The 21059-nt window shown below is 45.7% G+C and overlaps 1 long non-coding RNA gene across 2 annotated transcripts in view; it reads left to right on the top strand.

The window, feature by feature from the left end:
* The window catches only part of LOC118165750, a 212985-nt gene extending 200658 nt beyond the window's left edge, over positions 1-12327 (top strand). For both annotated transcript variants that reach the window (XR_004750221.1, XR_004750222.1), the window contains exon 5: positions 10410-12327. This is a non-coding gene — a long non-coding RNA (uncharacterized LOC118165750). The remainder of the gene's footprint in view (positions 1-10409) is intronic.
* The last annotated feature ends 8732 nt before the right edge of the window (positions 12328-21059 follow it).

Below are 21059 nucleotides of genomic sequence, written 5' to 3'. Positions count from 1 at the left end.
ACTATCAATACCAGGACCACGCTTTCTTTCACAAATACATTTAGTCTGTGCTTCAAATCAGATGTCCTGGGCTGTGTGTGTTTGCTAGCATCAGGTCAGAGAATAGGTAGGTTTTGCATCCCAGAGCTTTAAACTGAAGGCATTTCCATAAACGCTTCACTAATGTGGTGATGACTTGTGGCTGCTTGTGAGTGCACGGGTGGTGGTGTAAAATGGCCTCCGTGAAGTCATGGCTGGAGCAACCAGCTGACTTTCCCAAAGTCCAGTCTCACCTTTCTGACTTGCCTGACAGTGTCCGGTTGGTGATAAAACAAAACATAAATCTTTGGATATGAAAAAAAAAACATTCTTCAAAATTGCAATGGAATAGTCATGCTTTTGTTTGTCTGTTTGTTTGTTTGTTTTGGGGGGAGGACAATATTTTAGACATTCAGTGCTCTAGAACATGCAGTTTGTCTCTTTGCTCCTTAAAACATTCGTGAAACTGGTGGCAGTTTTGGTTTTACTTCAGAGCAATATGAAGGCATGCATTCAGTGCTGTTTTAAACTAATTAAAGAATCCTTTCTGTATGAGTTTCTTAGGTACAAGCTGTCTACAAAGCTGATGGTGGATAGGAAATCCTTTCTTTGCATTTCAGTTAGGAAAATAAATATATGAATGTATGAAGTGGAGTTGTGCTGGGTTGGAGGGAGGCAGGCTGGCTGTGTTCTTGAAATGAAGTGCAGGAATAAATCTCTGCAGATTGGGGCTTTAGCAGATTCCTGGCAACTAAAGGCTCACGCTTTATCAGCCTAGATTAATTTGCTTTTACCATTCAGGGTGGATTTAATCCTGGTAACTCACTCTGGATGGTATCTGATGAAAGACCCGAGCCTTTTCTTTCTGACTGCAATTAGAGGAAAAGTATACATGGAAACGAATCCGACTGCTCGCAGAAATGAAAAGAGAAGCAATTCATTTATATATTTTTGTGAAATTAATTGTAGAAATTTTCCTTTGAGGCACACACCTTGAAACATTCCTGACAGATGCTTACAAGCAAGAATGACTTAATTTTAAACCATGCTGATACGGAAGTAGTTTCCTAACATCAAAGTAATAGAACATCATTTCGTAAAGCCGATTTCCCCAGCAACTGCAGCAGGCTGGAAGTCACCTGAGATGCCTGTGCAGGATGTGGCCTCACTTCTCGCTGCCAGGCACATGCCATGCTGCTCCGTGGCTGTGAAGATCAAGCATGGGCTCTTGGTCCAGCTCGTAGTCTTTGTGGAAGTGAAGGGAGGAAATGCTAGTGTTTCCTGGTCTGCTTAGCATGGTGAGTCCACAGCCTCCATCTGCCGAAAGGCCTCGCTGTGCTCGAGTACTTTCTGAGGGCCCTTTCCTCCTAATTTAGTACTCCCTCCTGCTGAAAGCCCCTTGCAGGAAGTCAGAAGCGGGCCCGGGGCACCTGCTTCCTTGACCAGGGAGATTTGCTGGGCCAATAGGTGCCAAATATGTGTATAATAAAAGATATGATTCATGAGGTGGGGTATTTTTTTCCTGTTTATCTTAAAATAGACTTTAATTATAATTCTGCTTTCCCATTTGAGTCTTACGTAGGAAATTGGCTCTCGGAGTATTAACAAGCCAGCTGTTAGCACTTCTTTAATATTTCCCTGTCTTCTGCTCCATTAGAGAGGGCTGCATACTTACTATCTGCTAGATTTGTTAATTATTAGTTAACTCTGCTTTATGGGTATTGTCTAATGAGGGAAACTTCTCCCAAGTGCTCATCATTATTTATGATTTGTAGGGCTGCTGTGTCTTTCTCACGTCCCAATTAAAAGCTGCCTTTAAGAGCAAACTTGGGGTGTTTTTATCAGGAAGATTTAGGAAAACCAGTTTCTCCAGAGAGGCTGAGTGGAATGGGCTGCCCAGATGCCATGGAAAGATGATCGCTGTTGGGATAGCCTGACGTGTTGGGCCTTTTGGAGCCACACTGGTATGTTTCTGTGGCCATGTGAGGGCTGGCAGGTTTAGAAAGGCAACAAAAGATGGTCTGAAATTCTCTTGTGCTACAGGGACCGGTGTTCACAGCTCTTGTTTGAATGGCTGCTCTATCAGCCAGGTCCTCGATTTCAAGAGGGTGCTTCTACTTGATTCAGGACTGACAAAATGATAAATTTCCTGGCTACATATGCAAAACTGCATACTAGCCAACAGATCTTACTTGCCTTCCTTCTTTGTGACAACACTGAGGGAGTCACTGAAGTACAGGAACATCCCCAGAGTCCTAAACGGCCTTCAACAGACATGTCCTAATGAAGCCAAGTTAAAAATCTGTAATAAATTAATGAGACTGTTCCTTTTAGTGGCAATCATCCATACACTCCCTCTTATGGCACCTTTTAATTATTGTTACTAATGATAGAGTTTTTGGGTCAGTGCTTTCAGAAAGAAGGAAACCAAAAAACTTCTTTCCTCTAGAAATGAGCATTCCTTAGCTGCTGGAGTACAAAGGCTCCAAAGGTGAAAGGAAATGAAAAAAGGGTGTATTTTGTAGTATGGGGAATGTGATGCGGCTGCTGACTTTCTGCACTGTGTTGATAAATGAAGCAGTTGGTTCTCTGTGCCTTTGTATCCTTTACCTTTCACCAGCTCTAAATGCTCTTCATTTTCTTCCAGTTTTGGCACAAGATCAGAGGGTGGCTCTCAGCCTCTGATCTAAATAAAATAATAATGATTTTAGGCGGTACTGTTTGCATTATTCATTGCTCTTGGCAAAACAAATGTTGATCTTATAACACCGCTATTAATATTTTGATAGAGTAATGAAGCCACCTGGATTTAGAGCAGAGATGGGCTTCTTGATGAGGTGATCTGTTAGCTTACAGGCCCATAGGAGGAAAATCCAGAAATGGCAAGGAAATTCAACACAGCGTTCCCAGGGCTCCAGGTTGGAAGTGCAGCATGATTGTTACCATCCTCTACTTTCTGTTTAGCTGCTTCTCACAACAGAGAGCTGCTAATTCTCAACCCCAGATGCTCCTTGGCAGAAACAGGGCTTAATTGTTTTGGTATTCTCCTGTGAAAAAAAAAAAAAAAGCATATTGCTGGCAGATTTTGAGATAGGTGATTCCCTTAAGCATTAATCCTTTCAAGATTAGAAAAGAGAAGGAAGATATTTTCCACAGCATCTTCTGTGTTTGCACCGAGTGGCTCTTTCTGCATGAGACTTTGCAAGCTATTGATTGCCTGAACTATCCGTATCTCTGGCTTACACGGCGCTGTCAGGCACCTATTGTGAAGGCTTGACAGCATCATCAATATTGGTATTAGCACTACTTTTCCAGCTTATGAGGGTAGGACGTCTGTGATTGATACAGAGGCATGTGAAAAATTGTGCAAGGTCACTGCAATTTTTTTTCCCTGGGCTTTCACAAAAGCCTTGTTTGCTTCCCCGACTCCTCAACAGAGAAATGAATTTGTCAGCGCTGCTACGAAGTCGGGTGGGAAGATGAGTAAGCAACACCTAAGGCTGGCTCTGCCTGCCCTGCTGACTCATAAGTCTCTGTCCTAACAGTGTGTTCAGGCAGCCCTGCCATGGACCGATGGCTCCGAGGCCTGAAGCAGTTGCCTGAGCTTTTGCCCTCCAGTATCCGCAGCTCCCTGGCACAGCCTCAGAGGGAGAAGTGAAGGGAGAACGGAGCTGACCGCGTGGGCTAATGTGTATGGGTGGGTGCAAGCCCTGCAATGCGGTGGGTGGTGCCATCTCCAGACAGGCGCAGGCCACCTGTTAAAGGCACATCTCAATGGATGGACACATGGTGTCTGCACATTACGTGAAGCCAAATAATACAAATTGTAGCATGCATACAAGGTACTGCAAAAATCAGATTGTGTCTTGACTGCGCTTTCTGATTTCCAGTTGCCTTTTCCTTTGCTGCTGCTTCTTCCAGCTGCTTGCCCCAGATGTCTCGGAAGTGGTACCTGGAATGCTCTTGATGCTGGATGAGCGTGTGCAGCCTGTACAGACATTCATAGAGCTCTGAAAGCTTTGTTAGAGCCTAGGGAAATCTCCTTCAGACTTACTGCACCACCGGTGCTGCTCTTGCCGCTCTCCGTGCCGCAGGCTGGATGGGGGCCCCACAGACAGTCCAGCCCCCACAGGAAGCAGCGCATGATTGCATTGCAGCAGGAACGGGGTTAGCAACCATATTGCGACTCCCAAAGTCTCTATGGCTTCCTCATTGCTCCAGCAGGGAAATAATCTGCACCAGACTTGTTTTCTGGCACAGACTGCCTTCCCTCTGTGCCAGCTCCAATGTGTAGGCTGGCACATTGCAGAAGTGAGGGGGTGGGGGGAATGAGTGGAAGCAGAGTCCTGGCTCCATTGCCTCCCCGCGATGACTGGCCCCCGCCCCTGGCCACCCATGGCTGGATGGCAACCTTTGGTTTTGGTGAAGCGAATCGGCTCTTAGCAGCAGCACAAGTCTTCAGGAAGGAGCGGAGACTTTGAGAAAATACATTTACAGCTCACCTCCCGGATCTGGAGAGATGCTGCAAGCCATAAACTCCAAGCAGAGCTTCTCTTGTCCCCCTGGGTACAGGCACCATCTCTGCCCGCTTGTTGTGCCCCTTGGGAGCAGTCCCTCCAGTGCACACAGCATCTTGGTTGTTACTGCATTAAGCGTGTTTGAAATAAGTGATGGCTGAGCTTGGAAGGCTACCCAGCCCCAGAAGCAGCTTGTTCTTTCTCTTCTTTCCACTTCACCTGTACTTTTTTTATTTGGTCAAAGCACTGTGATGCTATGGCTCGTAGGTCAGCACCTCAACAAAAGACCAAGTAAAAGGCATGCCATTTTCATTTCAGTTATTCCAGTTCTTTATGTTCTTCTCTTCCTGGTGTTGTTTATTGAGGACAGAATCTACCATCTTCAGGTTTAAAGCCAGGATGTGCTTTCTGCCTAAGATGGTGCCTAAATTAGAAGTGGGAAGCTGCTTCCACTGAACCACTTGTGAAATTCCATCCTAAAAGCAGCTCCATTTGGGAAGAGGCGCTTTTTATGTAGGTTAGGTTTGAGCTGATTTCTTTGCAAGCCTGGGCATCCATTTAGTGAGTGGAGAAGTAGCAGAAATGTATGCAAATTCCAGAGCAATCGCTGCAATGCTAAGCCTTGGAACTTGACATGTAACTTAATTTCTGCGTTCATTTTGCTTTAAAATAAAGGTTGGCTTCGTGCTGTTCCATATGTGAAACAAGAACTTGCCTTGAGCTGCTTTTTTAGTAGCTCTTTAAAATGAAAATTCTTGCAGAGGCGAAGCTGGAAGGAAAGATATGCATGTAGTAATGAGACTGGTATATGTGTCCTGTAGCAGGACATTGAGCTTGTTGAAAATGACCTTTCAAAAACATTTTCATTGTTGTTTTTCTCTTATGCCCCTGTCCTTTCAAAATATGCTCCAATTCACATGTGGTGCACAATGTTCAATAGCTGACAGGACAGCATTAACAAGAGACGTCCCTGCTGGGGTTAATGTCACATTGCCACCACCAGAACTAAGTTATCTACCCACAAGAGAGATTGTAGGATTGTGCGTTATCTTTCTTATTAACAATGGGACCTTCTACCTGGAGATTAAAGAACAAAAGCCTGGGAAGACAGTTAATTATAGCTTAAGCTTCACATGCAGAGTTAATGAATTTTAACGTGCCTCAATTAATAACTAATTGGGTTTTGTGCCTTGGCTGTGAATGGGAAGTGTAGGGGTGTCCAGGAAAAAAATGGGTCTAAAGATGAGCTATTTTAACTGAAATACTGTAGGGTCATTCTACAGTGATACTGGTAGCCTGGTGGTGGTTTTTGTTTTTAACGAAAAAGGGAAATGAAATGGAAGGACATTTCCAATGGGAAACCAAGGGCGGTGTTAGGGTGCCAACCAGAAGTGGCATTGTTTTGTCACCATTAGTATTTGTGATGTAAGACCACTGCCCAGTTCTGGCCTGCCGGCAGTCATGTTGCGGTCAGCCCCTTGCACATTTGTCAGCATCCACATGCATCGGTGGGAAACTGGTGGCAAGGGTAAGACCTGGGGCACTTGTCTGCACGTGCTGTTGGAGGCGGTGGGGAGAGAAAGCTCTGCCTGGATGGCTGAGATAGGTTCACTGAGGGCTGACCCCCCAGCTCGCATCTGGATGTGGGGCTGCATTCGCGTGCCTCTGGCAGAATCCCAGGGCGAGGGCAGCGACAGTGGCCGATCGTGAGCTTTCTTGCGCTGACACCTCACTGAGGTCCAGAGGGTTTAAGCAGGTGCCAGGAAACCTTCTGATGAATCTGGCCCAATGGGAGTGTTACTTAAAACTAATGGGAGGTGATGGCCCAGCAGTATGCTGGAGAATGTGTTAAAGCTTTAACTTTTCATTTAGGGTTTTTGACAAGACACTGCAGATTATAAATAATGGATGAATTCCCAAAGTATGTCTGCACTTCCTGGCTAACTTCCCACATGGGTGAACTGTGAGTTTTCTCCTTAATTATCTGTAGGAGAACCTTTGCATATTGCTCTTTAAGCATATAATTATCCTTGATCATTTGGGATGAATTATATGTCCTTAGTAGTGTATGGATTTGGTCCTAATGTAGGACATACCGGCAAGCTGATAAAAAAGCTGTGAAGGACGTAGAATAGTCTGAAGTACTGGGCAGAGCCTCTGTTGCCTTCTTGCAAGATGGGGGATTGTTTTGAAGGATTTCAAAGCCGCTGTGGACTAGACCCGGCAAGCACACATTGATGTGAGCTGCTCCAAAGAAGCAAGTCATTATTGTAGGTTTTTTTTTTTTTTTTTTTTTTTTACATGATAACACCCCAAATATATCATAGCTGCTTTTTAAAATCAAGTACAAGCAGGTGGGGAAAGGTCTGGGGAGGCTCTGATGAACTTGGGCTCAGACGTTACCTTATTGATGTTAGGCATCTGATACGAAACACAGGACAAGTGGCAGTACACGAACAAAACAGTGATCCTTAGAAATGCAGGGGATGAGTCACTACCTTTTAATCAAGCCTTTAATGTTCAGGCGCTTCAATAGCATGAAAGACAGCAGTGTGCAGCTTTGACCTTACTCCTGTTCAAGCCTTGTTGTTCAGCCGAGCAGGATGAAGCCCTGCAGTAAGCGCTGGAGCTGCTCTACATCCAGGTCAGCAGCAGGCTTGCACCAAAATGCTCGCTCTGAGTTCCGGGTGTCGGAGAATTCAGCTAGAAAGAAATGACGCGTAGCATAATTTTTTTTATACTCTAGGATGGATTGTGCCTGGTAGTGCTATTGGTCTAATGAGATATTTTATGTCTTTTTCTATTGAAAGAGGATTATTTTTAAGCCCACAGTTAAGAGAATGTCCGGTATTTTGCTATGATTAGCATGTAATTCAGGCTCTGGTGGGACAGAAAAAATTACCAGAGGTGAAGATAGCAAAGGTTAAATTGTGTTGGTAGTAGTTAAAAAGAGCAATAAATCCTAGAGAGTATGAAAATAGAGGAATACTCTATCTCAAACAGTAGAAAATCGTGTTCTCTGAATTTGATACTCTAAATGTGAGAAAATATATATGCTGTTCTCCTCCTCCAGTACAATTTCGAAAGAATATTTATCAGCAACTTTAGCCATGAGGTGGGAAAATACACAGAAGCCAAAGTGAAGCTTTAGTGAGTTTTGTTTTACTGTTATTGGTTTCTGTTCAATTTGAACATCCTCACAAAGAACATTGAGATAATAAGAGAAAGGAAAAAATCATTAATTTCTTAAATGCAGCATTGTCATGCACTGGTCCTCCAACGACAACTATTTACACAGGGCTTCTCATCATGCCCTTCACAACTGCCGTACAATAAATAATAAAAGATTAAACCCTAAACCTGGAAAACTTAGGAAAAAAATATTAGAAAATTTTATTTCAGATTATAAAAATCCTTGAATGATTTACTTTAAGGGACAATTTCATTGCTGCCATGTGCAAGAACTAATGATCACCCAGGGCATCTGATTGGCGAGAACGTTGCTTGGGAAACATAGTCATAGGTAGGTGATAAAGTAATCCTTTCTCCATGACTGCCTCACTGTCACCAGGATATCTTTTACCATTTGTTACAAGAAAATGATAGTCCACGTACATATTTATATCTGGGTGGCAATAACGTTGGCAGTAACATGCAGTGAGTGATCCATGTTGTTTTAAGGAGCCCGGCTTGCTTCCCTGCACCAGCGACCCTTGTCCTGCATTTGATCAGGGTTAAAATAAGAGTTTGTCATGACACAGCCAGCTTCCCTCACCTCAATGCTTGCGGTGAAAAATATTCTTTTTCACAAAGTGTGTTGCTTAAACAGAAAAAAAGGTGCTCTCTGGCTCCTCTCCGGCGTTAGCTAACAATCCGTTTAATTAGGATGTAGGATCTGTTAGAGCCTTACATTCCCCCTGTGAGAACAATGTGTTTTCTGCAGCTTTTTAGAGGAGGGTTGCTGAAATATATGTCTGGTTGGTTACTGCCATAATGCACAAGTACTTTTGTGATGGCCACAGAGGAAAGGATGCTAGATTCAGGTCCCGTTCAGCTGAGAGCCACGTTACAGTAAGCATGGATTTGATTTGATTAAAAAAAAAAAAAAAAAAGGCTGTGAAATTAGCACATTTATGTACAGCCTATTGTTAGGCAAAGCTGTCAAATGGAGTAGCAGGTGGTGATGCTAAAGCCAAGAAAAAAATACAATTAAAAGTGAAAGGCACTGTACGGTACAGAAAGTAAATGCCTGTGCTTCTGGATGATGAGGAAGACAATTGTGTTCATCTCCGTATTTGATGGAGGTGCCCTGTAGTTGCAGTAAATCACACCTGTAATATCTCCATTGCCTTCCTGCTCTCATATGTCTTTAGCCTGTTCCTTGCAGTACGGTTAGTATTGCTGAAGGGTGCCGAGAGCTCCATGTGTAACTCTTAACTCGCCTTGTCTTTTTGTTGAGCCTGTAGGAGCTCTTTGCTTGTTTGTTTCCTTCACTGCAGAGATGCTCTTTGTGTTGGTAGCTTGGGGAAATCTTCTCCGTGCTTCAGAAGCCTCTCCCTTGCCAATGTCTTTCTGCATTTATTCACCTAAGCAAATACTAATTCCCTGTTCCTTGCTCAAGAGTCAGTCTTCTTCATTTATCTGCGTTGATTGCTAGCATTTGCTATCTTCGAGCCCAGGTACTTGAGTGATCTAAGTCTTTCTGTATCTGACTGCATAGTTGTTTGTTATTTACCTCCCTGACTTTATTATAGTCTGTGAATATGGCTATCTCCCTTCTTACCCTTTACGCTAGGCTTCTCCTAGGCAGCAAGTCTCATTAAAGTTTCTGTTGTTTCTCTCTGAAAGCTTTTCATTCAGTAACTGAACTCTGTTTTTTCTATACAAAATACAAAGGTGTCATCTAGCAGTGGGTAGTTTTCCACTTCCTGGAAAGCATTAATTCTGTGCTGGAATAAGGGTGGATATTCAAATTTGAAGCCAGGTAGACCTGAGGGTAGAAGTGGTGCCCAGCGGATGGTGCTAGAGGAGATCAGTGGCTCCTAGTCCTGTCCCCAGAGCGTGGCATGTCCTCCTGCACACGGAGGGTCCCACGGACATGTCTCCAGGGCTCTCCTCCTTACCCTGGTCGCAGTGGGGATGGCAATGCAGTAGGAAAAGGCACCATGAGCTGTGTAGTTGGCATGGCTACCTTTGGCTTCCCTCTCCAAGAAACCTTGGGGCCGAACAAAAAAATCTAGAGTGGCTCACATGAGAGGGATGTCATAAATATAAAAATCTATCTTACCATTAGGGCAGAGCTGAATGCAATCCACATGAAGCCGGGTGTAGAGATGAAACCTTTCTCTTAGATGAAATGAGGTGACTGAAAAAATGCCAGAGATGTAAACTTGTGAGCCCCTGAACAGCCACCGTACCCCTAAACTTACAAGATGAAGGACATATCATTTTGTTTGTGACATCCACAGATGATATTTATTCAGTTGCACATGGAAAAATTGGATTTATGTGAAAACTTACATAGTTCTTTTCATTATGTTTATTTAGGAATTATACATGTGTAGCAATGAGCTACATTTAAATGACTTCTCATGGTACGAAAAGAGAAGTTCCTTTGTTGGAATATTTTTTATAAATGGTGAGCATAGCTTGTCGATCCTTTTACTTATATTCAGAGGTGGTCCCTTAAAGGGAAACCATTAAAAGTCTGTGGACATCATCATTTTTGAGTTGGAAATTGAAATCTTTGGAGGAGAGCAGCTCAGCTACCTCTCCTGTCACTAGAAAAGTGAGATGAAGGAAAATATGGGTTTGGGTTAAGGTACTGGAGGATCTTTTTTTTTTTTTTTTTTTTTTAAATCCAAAATTTAAAAGGTTTAAAAGAAGAAAAAAATCTCTAAGGCTAAATGTGATAGTGCTGCTTCTGCAGTATTTACACCCACCTTGCTATGGTCCCCTTCACACAGCACACAGAAAAAGCAAAACGCTAACTTTGCAGAAACCCAGAATTGCCAGGAGTATTGCCAGGAGGATGGAGTTAAACCCGAGGGCTGGGAGAGTGAAGAGGAAATGACTTTCGAAGCCCCTCTTTTTATGCTGTTGCCAGCCCCTAGTTGAAAACATCAGTATCAAATGGCTGAGAAGGATTTCAAAACTTGATACCACTTGTAGTAAGCAAGGTCCTTCACACAGGGTAAGCCGATATCACATTCGGTTTTCAGGAAGAAATCGTGGTGGCTGGCAAGTTGCAGCTCTGTCCAGCTCTCACCTTCCCCTCACCCTCTGAAACGCAGCCAGCGTGGGGAGCTGTTTTGGCACCTACCTCTCCGTCAGCACAGAAGGGGCAGGGAGCGTTGACTGCCAAGTCGGTGGACCTTCAGGAGCTGACAGCCTGAACCCCACAGATCACCGGCCATGCGTGCGCAGCGCCTGGGCCTTGGGCTGCCCGCCTTCCAACTCCATCTCCCGCAGCCCGGGCGCCTTGGCTGGCTGCAGCACCCCCCGTGCCGGCAGCATCTCCCGCCGTTCCGCACGGCCTCCTCCTGGAAGGGGACTTGCAGCCAAAGGAGGCCGCCAGTGTTACAGTCCCGATGTGTTTGTCATTCAGGGGCAGTAACAGGACAGTTGGTGGTACAACAGGGCCCGTCTGCTTCAGCATGCTCTCCAGAAGACATAAGGAGCTAGAATGAAGGCAGTTATGCGGTGTCCTGACTCGGTCGCCTGTGTGCGTGTGTCCTGAGCCCCAAAGCTGCAAGCATTTGCATTCGCTGGAGTGTGAAGTGCCACTTGAAAAACCTGTGATTCTCTGCAGGCCTCCCGCTCCTGCTTGTCACACCTCGGACCCGACCGGTGGTGCTGCGAGCAGCGCTTGCGCTTTTGCAGACGCGTTAGTGATGCGCAGAGGCCAGCAGAGCTCAGCTGTCAGGCTGAGGCAGCCAGATCAGCATGGTGCAGCCTGCATCGCCTCGGTGCAGACACTGCTCTTGCCCTGCTGCTCTTCACCTCCAGCTTCAGACTGCAGTCCTGATGCAGCCCCATGCCCCCGCTTCCACGACGGGTTCAGTGAGGGCAGGCACCTGATTGTAAGCACATGGTGATTTGGGGGTTAGGCACAAGGCTGAGAACATCTCAGATGAGTGATGGGTGGGCATGGCAGCCCTAGGAAATGCTTTGTCATGTCTCAGAAGGATAAAGCTTAACCCTCTTGTTTACCAGAGTAGCAATCTCAAAGGAGCAAGATTGCTCAACAAGAAGCACACTAGATTTGCTGCTGGCGAGCATCAGTTTTAAACTCGAGTCTTACCAGCTTTAGAGCACAGAGCATGATTTCTTTTTGTACAGGTCCTTCACTTCTTCCTTCATCCTCACAGTAACTGCAAACAAATGAGCATCATCCTTTGTGGGCACAAAGCTGGGTTTTACAGGATGCTATGTGCTGTGAACTGGGAGTATATTAGAGAAGAGTTGGCATTGATTTTGCGGCTGGAGGCTTTGCTTTCTTTATCTGGGCGTGTGTCAGAGATGATTCTTTAACATGAAGAAAATAGAGAATAATTAAATATAACTCTGTCTTCTTCCCCCCCACCCTTTTAATCTACCTATTTTTATACTGTCGTTATGCACATCTTGGAATGCATGTGCCTTGTTGGTAGCGCAGTGTAAAAGCAAGCTTGCAAATGCTGTGTTCCACTTCAGCATCCAACCAATAGTGAGAACCACAATCTCTGAAACAGCATATGATTGTGAACCTGCCAAGAGAAGAGGAGACGCGCCTTCCTCGCTGTTTCCCTGATGGCTCTCTCCTGTGCTGCAAACTTTTTTTTGTAGTTTCTGAGGAAGAGAAGACAGTCGTTAAATGGTTGCAGAGCAGCCAGTATGTGAAAAGGGGTTGCCTAGGCACTAACAGATCAGAAATAAACATAATGATGAGATAGCTCATTATGAAAACATAGCTAAGTTGCGGTGTCACACTGGAAAGCAGTTTGGGTACACGGAAGGGATTTTGGCAGAGGGTTAGGCCTAAGGGGCCTTAGGCAGGAGAAGGGGATCTCTGGTACCACGCAGTGCTCCTGGTACGGTTACCTCAGCATGGCCCTGATGGAGCCAGATCCCCCTGTTCTTGTTTGTAGTAATAAGCTTGAGTATGAGGATCAGAGCCTAAAAGCTGTGACTCAGAGCAGGCAGTGCTGGTAAAAACCTGGTTTAATTTGTTTCACTGAACTGCTAGAGAAACTCATGCAGACACTTATTTAAAACCTGTCTTGTACTGATGGAACTTAATCTGATCACCTGGTGATTTAAGTGGTATTTGACATAAGCTGGAATTAAATTGATTTCCGTTCGCCCCCACGGAAATCTCCAGCAATTTAGCTACCTCGATCTTGGAGGTGTTTTTAAGAGCATGGGATCTCAAATGCATCTGAAGAACTGGAGAGACTTGCGGTGCCTGAGAAGTCTGGAGGTGACAGCCCGTGAAAGGGGATATCACAGGGTACCTGGGCTGTAAGTAAGTCAAAGCCCAGTTTGCTTGAGAGTCACTTACTGCTCTTTCCTGTACTTTTGGATAAAGGTGTGAAGGCAAACTTAACTCACAGCATTACTTAGTCAAAACATTCCCATTGAATGCTTTGCCTGAAGCATTTTAGGTTCTTTTCTACTGCAGATATTTACAATTCACGATATACTCCAAGATGGTGATTGAATGTCTCTGTGCTTCAAGACCTAATCATGTAAGCAGGAATTAAAAAAGATATTTTTAAGAGGAATAGGAACTCTGCATCAGTTCCCACAGCTATCAGGGAATCTTTCAAAGCCTACAGCAGAGATACATTTATATTATTTATTTTAATATCCAAATCTACTTAAAGTAAGAAATTGGTTAGAGAAAGATCTTTATAAAAGGGAAGCTAGAGAAAAGACTAGCACGCTCCCAGCCTGAAGGATATAGCACTGGATATAACTAGAGCTGCTGTAGTATTCCTGCAGAATCCCTCTTCTTGCTCCTGCTCTGTGCTGAAATATATTATTCTGTGTGTGGCAGCAGGGTGGTGAAGTAGGAGCATCACCACGTTGAGAAATGGAGAGGACTGCTGTACTGGTACCTCCCAACACAGAGACACGATGAGAAGTAATCAGGCTGTCTGGTGTAAGTACTAGCTGGTATTAATACTTGTACCACAGCCTGCTCTTAACAGGAGGTAGTCCCTCCATCCTGTGGCACCAGTTTAACTATACTGGTGGAACTAGAGGGCACCACAGTGGTGGCCTCTCTGATGCTTTACACTTGGCAGCTGGAGGTGGGCTGCAGGCAGGCAGCACGGGCAAGCAGGAGCTGTGCCTCCTGCTTCTTTCAAGTGCTGCTGGGGGGAACAGAGCCATCGCCACCACAGTGTGGGGCTTCCCCACAAGCTCCCAGTCACTCAGTTACCAAACACCTCTTAAAAGCCAGGAGCACGTATAGCACAGGTTCCCAGGCAGGTGCTCTTCAAGCTCATGGTTGTAGGCAGCATTATTTTCATTCCTTGTTTGTTCTAAGTCTTGAATTCTTTTCAAACTAAAGACGGGTTGTTATTGTAAGGTGGCAAGTACACAAACTAGAACAGCTTTTATCCCACGGGTGAGGCCCTGGCATTGCTGCCTCTGTTTCTCACATACATGTGGAGCTCTCAAGTGAAGTGGCATGCAGGAAACCTTCAGGAAGTTGATTTGCCCAATGGGCACTAACGTGGCTTCTTGGTTCTTTCAAGTTTTTCTCTTGTTGCGTTAGGGCTCAGGTTTGATTCAGTGCCTTCCTTTCATTTGTAACCATACTGTCAGTTTGTAGAGGGCAGAGCTCATTACACAAACTCTTGGAAATGAGAAAGCCTGAACATCAGTGTGTTGTCAGGGCCAAAGAAAAATAGAGAGCCGGCTGCCAAAGTCAGACATGTGCAGCGATCTGCTCTCTCTGCACGTGTTGCATCCACCCCTCTTCCATGGAGAGGGGTGGAAGGGAGTAGAAGGAGATGAGGTGTTGGAGAAACAGGGCACCAGCCTCTTCCCCAGGAGACCTGCCTGTGCAGCAGAGACAGAAGCTTTTTAGGTGGGGCTCTGTTACACCACATCCATATCATCACTCAACACTGAGCAGCAGATGCAGCCAGACGTTTTTGTATCCCGCTTTCCTCCCAAGGAGGGGTTGCTTTGTTTTTGCGAGTCTCCAGCTTGCAGCCTTCTGACTCGCATGAGCTGTGGCCTGCGAGGCATGCAAAACACATCTCAGCTGTTACACCAAGCCTCTGTGCTGTGCAGGTGATACAAACAGCAAAACTTCATTCTGAGCAGCGGAGAAGGGCAGACCATGCTTGCAGCAGTCACTGAGCAGTCACCAGTTCAAAATGTCTTTGCAGCAGTGCTCAGTGTGTCTTCCATCACCATTTCTCAGCAACTTGGCAACAACTTTATAGTAAGAGAAGCAACTTTCATATGGTATGAATTAGATTTGTTTTTCACTCAAGGCCATTGGGAGAAATTGTATTCCCTTCCATCTTTACGCGTACCATTTTAAGAGCTGTGCTAACAGTCAGAGAGTTAAAGAGTCAAAAACCTGAACTTTTGAACCGTCAGCTTTCGGTGTCCATTCCAAAAGCATATCTTGCCAGTTCTGTATCTCCTGAGCCTTTCTGACCACAGATCCCCAAAGTAGGTGTTCCTATCCCTCGTCAAGTTACTTGTATGCTACAAGCTGTAAAATATGAGTCTCGAGGCAAGTTTCTAAGTGTAAATTAGAGCTGACCTTAGGCAGAGTAACTGCTGTGTAAAATCACACACAGAACGTATGCACAGAGAGCTTTCTGACTTTCTGGCGAATCAAAGATCCAAATGTCAAATCTGGCTTCAAACTTATGTGGCTGTAGCCACAAGTCAATACAAACTTGGAGCCAAACTTTCAGAAATAAAATGGGAGAAACTTCAGGACAGTTCCCTGCTCAGCCTGGATAAGATTAAAAGAATTAAAAGTTAGACTTGCTAACCAGCCAGGACTGAACTGGAAGCACTGGGAAGGTAAAATCATATGAAAATGTGTGACTTAGTGGTAAGTTGCAGCTGCAGTTAAAGGACAGGACAGCATTAAAAAGGCTGGAGAAGTTTGATGAGAAGCAGTGAAGCACATTCCTGTTTTGCTGTCCGGAGCCATGGAGCTTTATCAAGGCTCCCACCCCTGCACGCTTGGCAAACCCCTTGCATTGCCACCACCTCCTGGCTGGGGGAACAGCCCCGCATCCCTCCCATTGCTATGAGGCAGGAGCGGTGCAGGCCCCATGTGTCAGGGAGGAGTCCCAGCTCTCCAGCTTGGCGAGGAGCTGAATAAACAACACGCCTGCACACTGGGGTCTCCCTCCTGCCAGCAGGACCTGAACCCACATGGGAAGGCTCTGTTCTCAACAGAGAGGCTAATCCCCCAAAAGCGAAAATGGCGAGTGGCACGGGAGTCCCTTCTTGTCCCCCAGGGGAGCACCTGCTCCACTGCTGCCCTGTGATGAACCATGGCCTGCAAAGTCATCCCAGGCCGGCCTGGCAGCTGGTGTACCTTCAGCGAGAGAAGGAAGGATTTCTTAAGCTTTCCACATCCAGCTGGCAGCCTGCTCACTCCATTACCGCTAAGTTGTCAATCCTTCCAAGTTGTTTTAGGTTATTTTTGACTGGGTAAGCACGTGGGCTTCAGCTGCAGATTTTTAATGACTTAGTGCAAAGCGAGAAACTCGATCAAAATAGTTATTCGACAGGTCAGGTCTCTGTGGTCCACCTTTGAACCTCTCAGGAACAGAATGGCTGAGTTTGATGTACCTTGCTGGGCAGAATCCTTTCTGCTGGGTTAGGAGAGCACGGGACCGGCCGCTGCTCTTTCTTTTTCTCTTCCAGGCAAAAATGTGGAAAACTGCCACAAGTTACTGCTTCTAGGAGCTTTGCACCTGTTTGCACCGGATCTGAGCTCTGTCCTGACACTGGGAGGGAGCCCCAAATAAAGAACAGCTTACTTTATTTAAAAAAATATATTTTTTTATTTGATTTTCTGATTGCAGCTGATTGCTCAGTTCCGCACAGGGTTTGCAAAAGGTCACGGCATGCAGCAGTGACTCACCACAGCCGCAGCCCTTGGCGCGCTAACAGTTTGAGCAACACTCAGTGTGCAGCTTTCCAGAATATTAGTGTTAGTGAAAGGAAGAAGAGTCTCTGAATGTTTTTAAGGATTCAGTTTTGTACAAGACATCTGGTTTGAATGATTATGTTACCTAATAAGCATCTCAGTCTTCTGTGGGCTGGTATTTGACTGCATATGCTGGCTAAGCAGTGGGTGTCTTTTTCTGCATTTGGATTTCCTTCCTGTGTGCCTTCACTATTGTCCCTTTTTTAGCGAGCCTCCAGCTTCTCAGAAGTTTAGGAAGTGTGTGCCTTTTGCAGGGACTCCTTAAAAGTTCTCCACCTTCTCCCAGCTGCTCCTCTCTCTTTGGCTCTGTTTCAGGGATGTTGTGGAAGGGTTGGGAAATGTGACCTCATGGAAGCCACGAGCAGATAAGCTGTGTTCAAATAAGTCCTTTTACATAGAGGTAGAAAACAGCTGGTTCCTGTGCCTGGACCTGAATGTGAAACAAATCCTAGCTTTTAGCGAGGTCCTGGTTTTCTTCCTCTCCTAAGAAGAATCCCAACACTCCTAAAAATCTGTCACCAAGCCATAGCACGTGGCCCTACCAGCACCACCAGTTGTGCCTATGTCTCTAGTGGGGCAGGCATCAGAGGAAACGGCTTCTTTCAAAGGCAGGATAGGATGACTTGCTGCCTTTTTTTTTTTTTTTTCTCCTGCTAGCCACATTTCAGGACTGACATCACCACTGATGAGTCTGACATGTGGGACTGCAGCTTTCTTGATATCCAGGATGTTCAGCAGACCAGGATATCCTAAAACAGATCTGATCATACTTGCAAAATTTCTGGTGCCAGTGTCTGCTTGGACTGTGACCCACTAACAAGTGAGTTCCTTGCCCTTGCTCCGTGCTCTGCATCTCATCCTTCTTAACCGGTGCTGTCATCTAATAAAGCATGCCAGCTGAAATAGTGGCCCGGGACAGGCCTCCTTGGTTTTCCTTAGCCCATGTGGAAGGAAGGAAGGAAAGCTTGCTGCATTTCTGTTACATCGCTGATAATTAACATACCACAATGCTGTTACAGGCCCCAATAAAAATAAAAAGTCTTTGCAGTTATAATGAGATATTCATGCATGGCAGCACCAGATATAAACTAAACTTTTATTGTATGTGTTAGCTACGGTAAATGAAGCGAAACAGGGCTAAATTCATTACGTCCCATCTCAACTGCATCTCACAAATAACAGCCCTTGAACATTTCCATCAGAAAGTCCATTTCCTCTTGTTGCCAACAGCCATTAAGCAGCGCTGAATATTCTCTCTGCAGAGCTGGTCGAACCTGGGGGTGATACAGGACAGTGGTAAACATTTGTTAAGTAATGAATATAACCTGTTTACAAGGAGTACCCAATAGTCACAACGTAGGAAATAGCATCCCGTGCCTTTTGTCTCTGTCAGCGGGCTGGGGAGCTGTGCAGAGGCAGCGTTGGCCGCACTGCAGCACCAGCGGGGAGGTCCTGATGGACTCTGGGTGGGGAAGCTGAGGCACACAGGGGCAGCAGCCAGCTGCTTATTTCGGTGGGAAAGGGGGAGGAAGGGTGTCGGGCGTGGGGCTGCATCGCACAGGCTTGCTTGGTGAGGACCCACAGGCTTCCCTTCTGCAGAGGATTTGGTTTGTGGCGTTGTCATGGGCTTTTTTTTTTTTTTTTTTTTTTTTTTGCATCTTTGGGGTTGGAGAGCAGGGTGGTCTTTAAGCTGATTTTCCAGCTGACTTTGCAGCACAAACCCTGGCGTTTTCTGCACTTTTTTTCTTTTCCTTTTTTCTTTTTTTTTTTCCTGAGGTATCTTGCAAATTGAAGAGCACTGACTTAAAAGGTTGTCTAGTTTGGCACTGGTTTCGATAGATAAAGCTAGACATTTTCTGCTGATAATACTTGCACAAATTCAGAATTAATCATTGCATAATAGAAGCTGGTAGCTTTGGTTGTTAATTCTCTATTGAGGCTGCATCCCCATGTTTATTCTCATTTGTTCTGATAAGGTCCATTGTCTCTAATATTGCTTCGTAAAGGGTAAGAAATAAATCAACGGTATTTAGCTTTTCTAACCATCTGGTCTGGCTTCCGTCCCAAAATCAATTTTTAAGTTGGGCACAGTTCGTGTATTTTTGCCTTGTAACAGAGAACGTCTCTGGGGAGAGCAGGGAAGAAGAAGTTGCTACTAATCTCACCCCAGGGATTAATCATGTTTGAGACGTTACACTTTAAACTCCACAGGTTTTCGTTGCTGTCATAGCTCCGCTTGTCGGGCTGAGCTTTTGCAGAGTGCCAAAAGGAACTTCTTTTTCTTTGTGTTAATGGGATCAGTACTTTGAACAGCAATGCATTGCTTTGAAGGATGAAAGCACTTGGTTTGGACGTGGAGTTGAGTTGCTTTGGTAGCACTCAGATACTGTTAATCTTCAACATGTGTATACATTACAACACACTTCTCGGGTCATTATAAAACCGTCCTGTGGAGTTAAGCCAATTGCTTTTAAGAGGTGTTGTTAATGTAATGAAATTTAATGCATTTGGGAGCTACTACATGGCCACAGATGGGAAATACGTCTTGTAAACTATAAATTTTTAAAAATTATTTAGCATTGTCATTGCTATATGGGGCCATGTGGCACTGAGCACGAGATAATTCCACAGTTTTCATTAAAACACACAATAATGAGACACTTAAAGTCCACGGATGATGTTTTTGGGAACTATTATAATAATTATAAAGGAAAATGGGTTTAATAAAAGTTGTAAACGATTATGATCAGCCAGACCTTGTCCCTTTCTGCAAATCCCATCTGCATTGCACATCTGGGCGTGAGAAGCAGGGAGTAACCATATTCCATCTCAGCCACCCTGGCCCAGAAGAGAAGGCATTTGCATGTCAGGGTCACTCTGGGACACAGCAATGATAAAGTTCAGGCGGACAAATCTGTAGGAAAATAAACAAATGCCTTTTCAGTCAGAAGTTGCAGTCCTCAACTCCTGGCAACCCATTGCTGGATGCACAGGACTCATTTTCCCAAAGCCATGGAGACTCTATTTCACCATACTGATACAGAAGGATTTTAACCTAAGTGAAGATTTAGGGCCAATATTTATTACAGCAGGTGGGACACAGTATAACGGGGGCCTGAGCCTCCTGAGGAGGGGAGGAATAGGTCTTGAAGTGCCACTGGAGCTGTGCGTGGTGCTGGTCCTCCCTCCACGTCAGGGTCTGAGAGTGAAGGCACAAAGGTTCAGGACAGCTTCCTCTGTCGGAGGAGAGGAAGCAGCCAAGTGGTGCGGCTGCAAGCCTGCAGCTGCCTCACCCTGCACAAAACTTGGAGCTGGGGCTTTTTGATCGAAGTTTTAGCTGTTAGGCTCCATCACACCTACCTCTAGAGCCTGGCAGGTACAACTCAGTAGCTTTTGGTGTTAGCACGAGGGTCTTGCAAGTGTTCAGAAGTTGCAGTCCCAAAGTACAGCCAGCGAAGGAATATTGTGCAGGCAAGGTTCAGATTATTCAGCTTTGAAGTTGCATGCGTGGTAGCAGTGCCCTGGAGAGCCGCTCACCTGGGTGGAGAAACGTGGGGTGCTCGCACCCCCTCTCCGACTGCAGTTTGCTGTCGCACTCCCTGAAGTGCTCTGTAATTCCTGGGTGACACGTGGCGCCTTTCATCGTGGGGGGCAGCTGTAAGCAAGGAGGAGCTCATCTCGTCACTTAGGAAAGAAAAAAATTGAGCTAATGGGGAGGGGAAAGAGACTCCAGTGATCCTGTGAGGACGTTATTGAATATGTAGCTGTGTGGGCCAACTAGACTGTGTGTACCACTGGGATTAAATGGGCTTTTCTTGAATCAGCAATCATTTGTGTCATTCGATATTTCACGTGAGCGGCAGCCTCTTCAGCAAGACGCCAAGGCACTGCCCGAGAGCTACGGTCTGGCTGAGCTCCTCTTTGCTGGTACCTTCCCAGGAGGGGCCCACGTTTCAGGCAGCACTTTGAGCCAGACTGTCCTTCCTTTCTTGACGAGCAGCCCCCTTGCTGGTCTGGGGAAATAAAACCAGAGCAATGGTGCTGGCCACATTCTGGATGGGCCCCCAGCGAGATTTACCTGAGGGAGCGTTGCTGGAGCTGTTGGGAGGTGACTGCTCTGGTCCCTGCCACATGTGGGCTTGACCCGCAGCCCCCAGGTGTGTGCAGGCACCAGGTTTAACCATGAGCAGGGAGCTAGCAGGGCTGCTCGATGAGGGGAAGCAAGCCCTCATTGCCTGGATGTGAGGCCCTTCAGCTCAGCTCTGGCAGTGCCCCATGGGCGCGGGTGCCCCAGCAGCATGGCCCAGCTCGGGTCTGGCACGAGTCAGGGCGGGCTG

This window comes from Oxyura jamaicensis, chromosome 4 (assembly GCF_011077185.1).
Source record: "Oxyura jamaicensis isolate SHBP4307 breed ruddy duck chromosome 4, BPBGC_Ojam_1.0, whole genome shotgun sequence".
Taxonomy (NCBI): domain Eukaryota; kingdom Metazoa; phylum Chordata; class Aves; order Anseriformes; family Anatidae; genus Oxyura; species Oxyura jamaicensis.
This window is presented reverse-complemented; position numbering and strand designations above follow the sequence as displayed.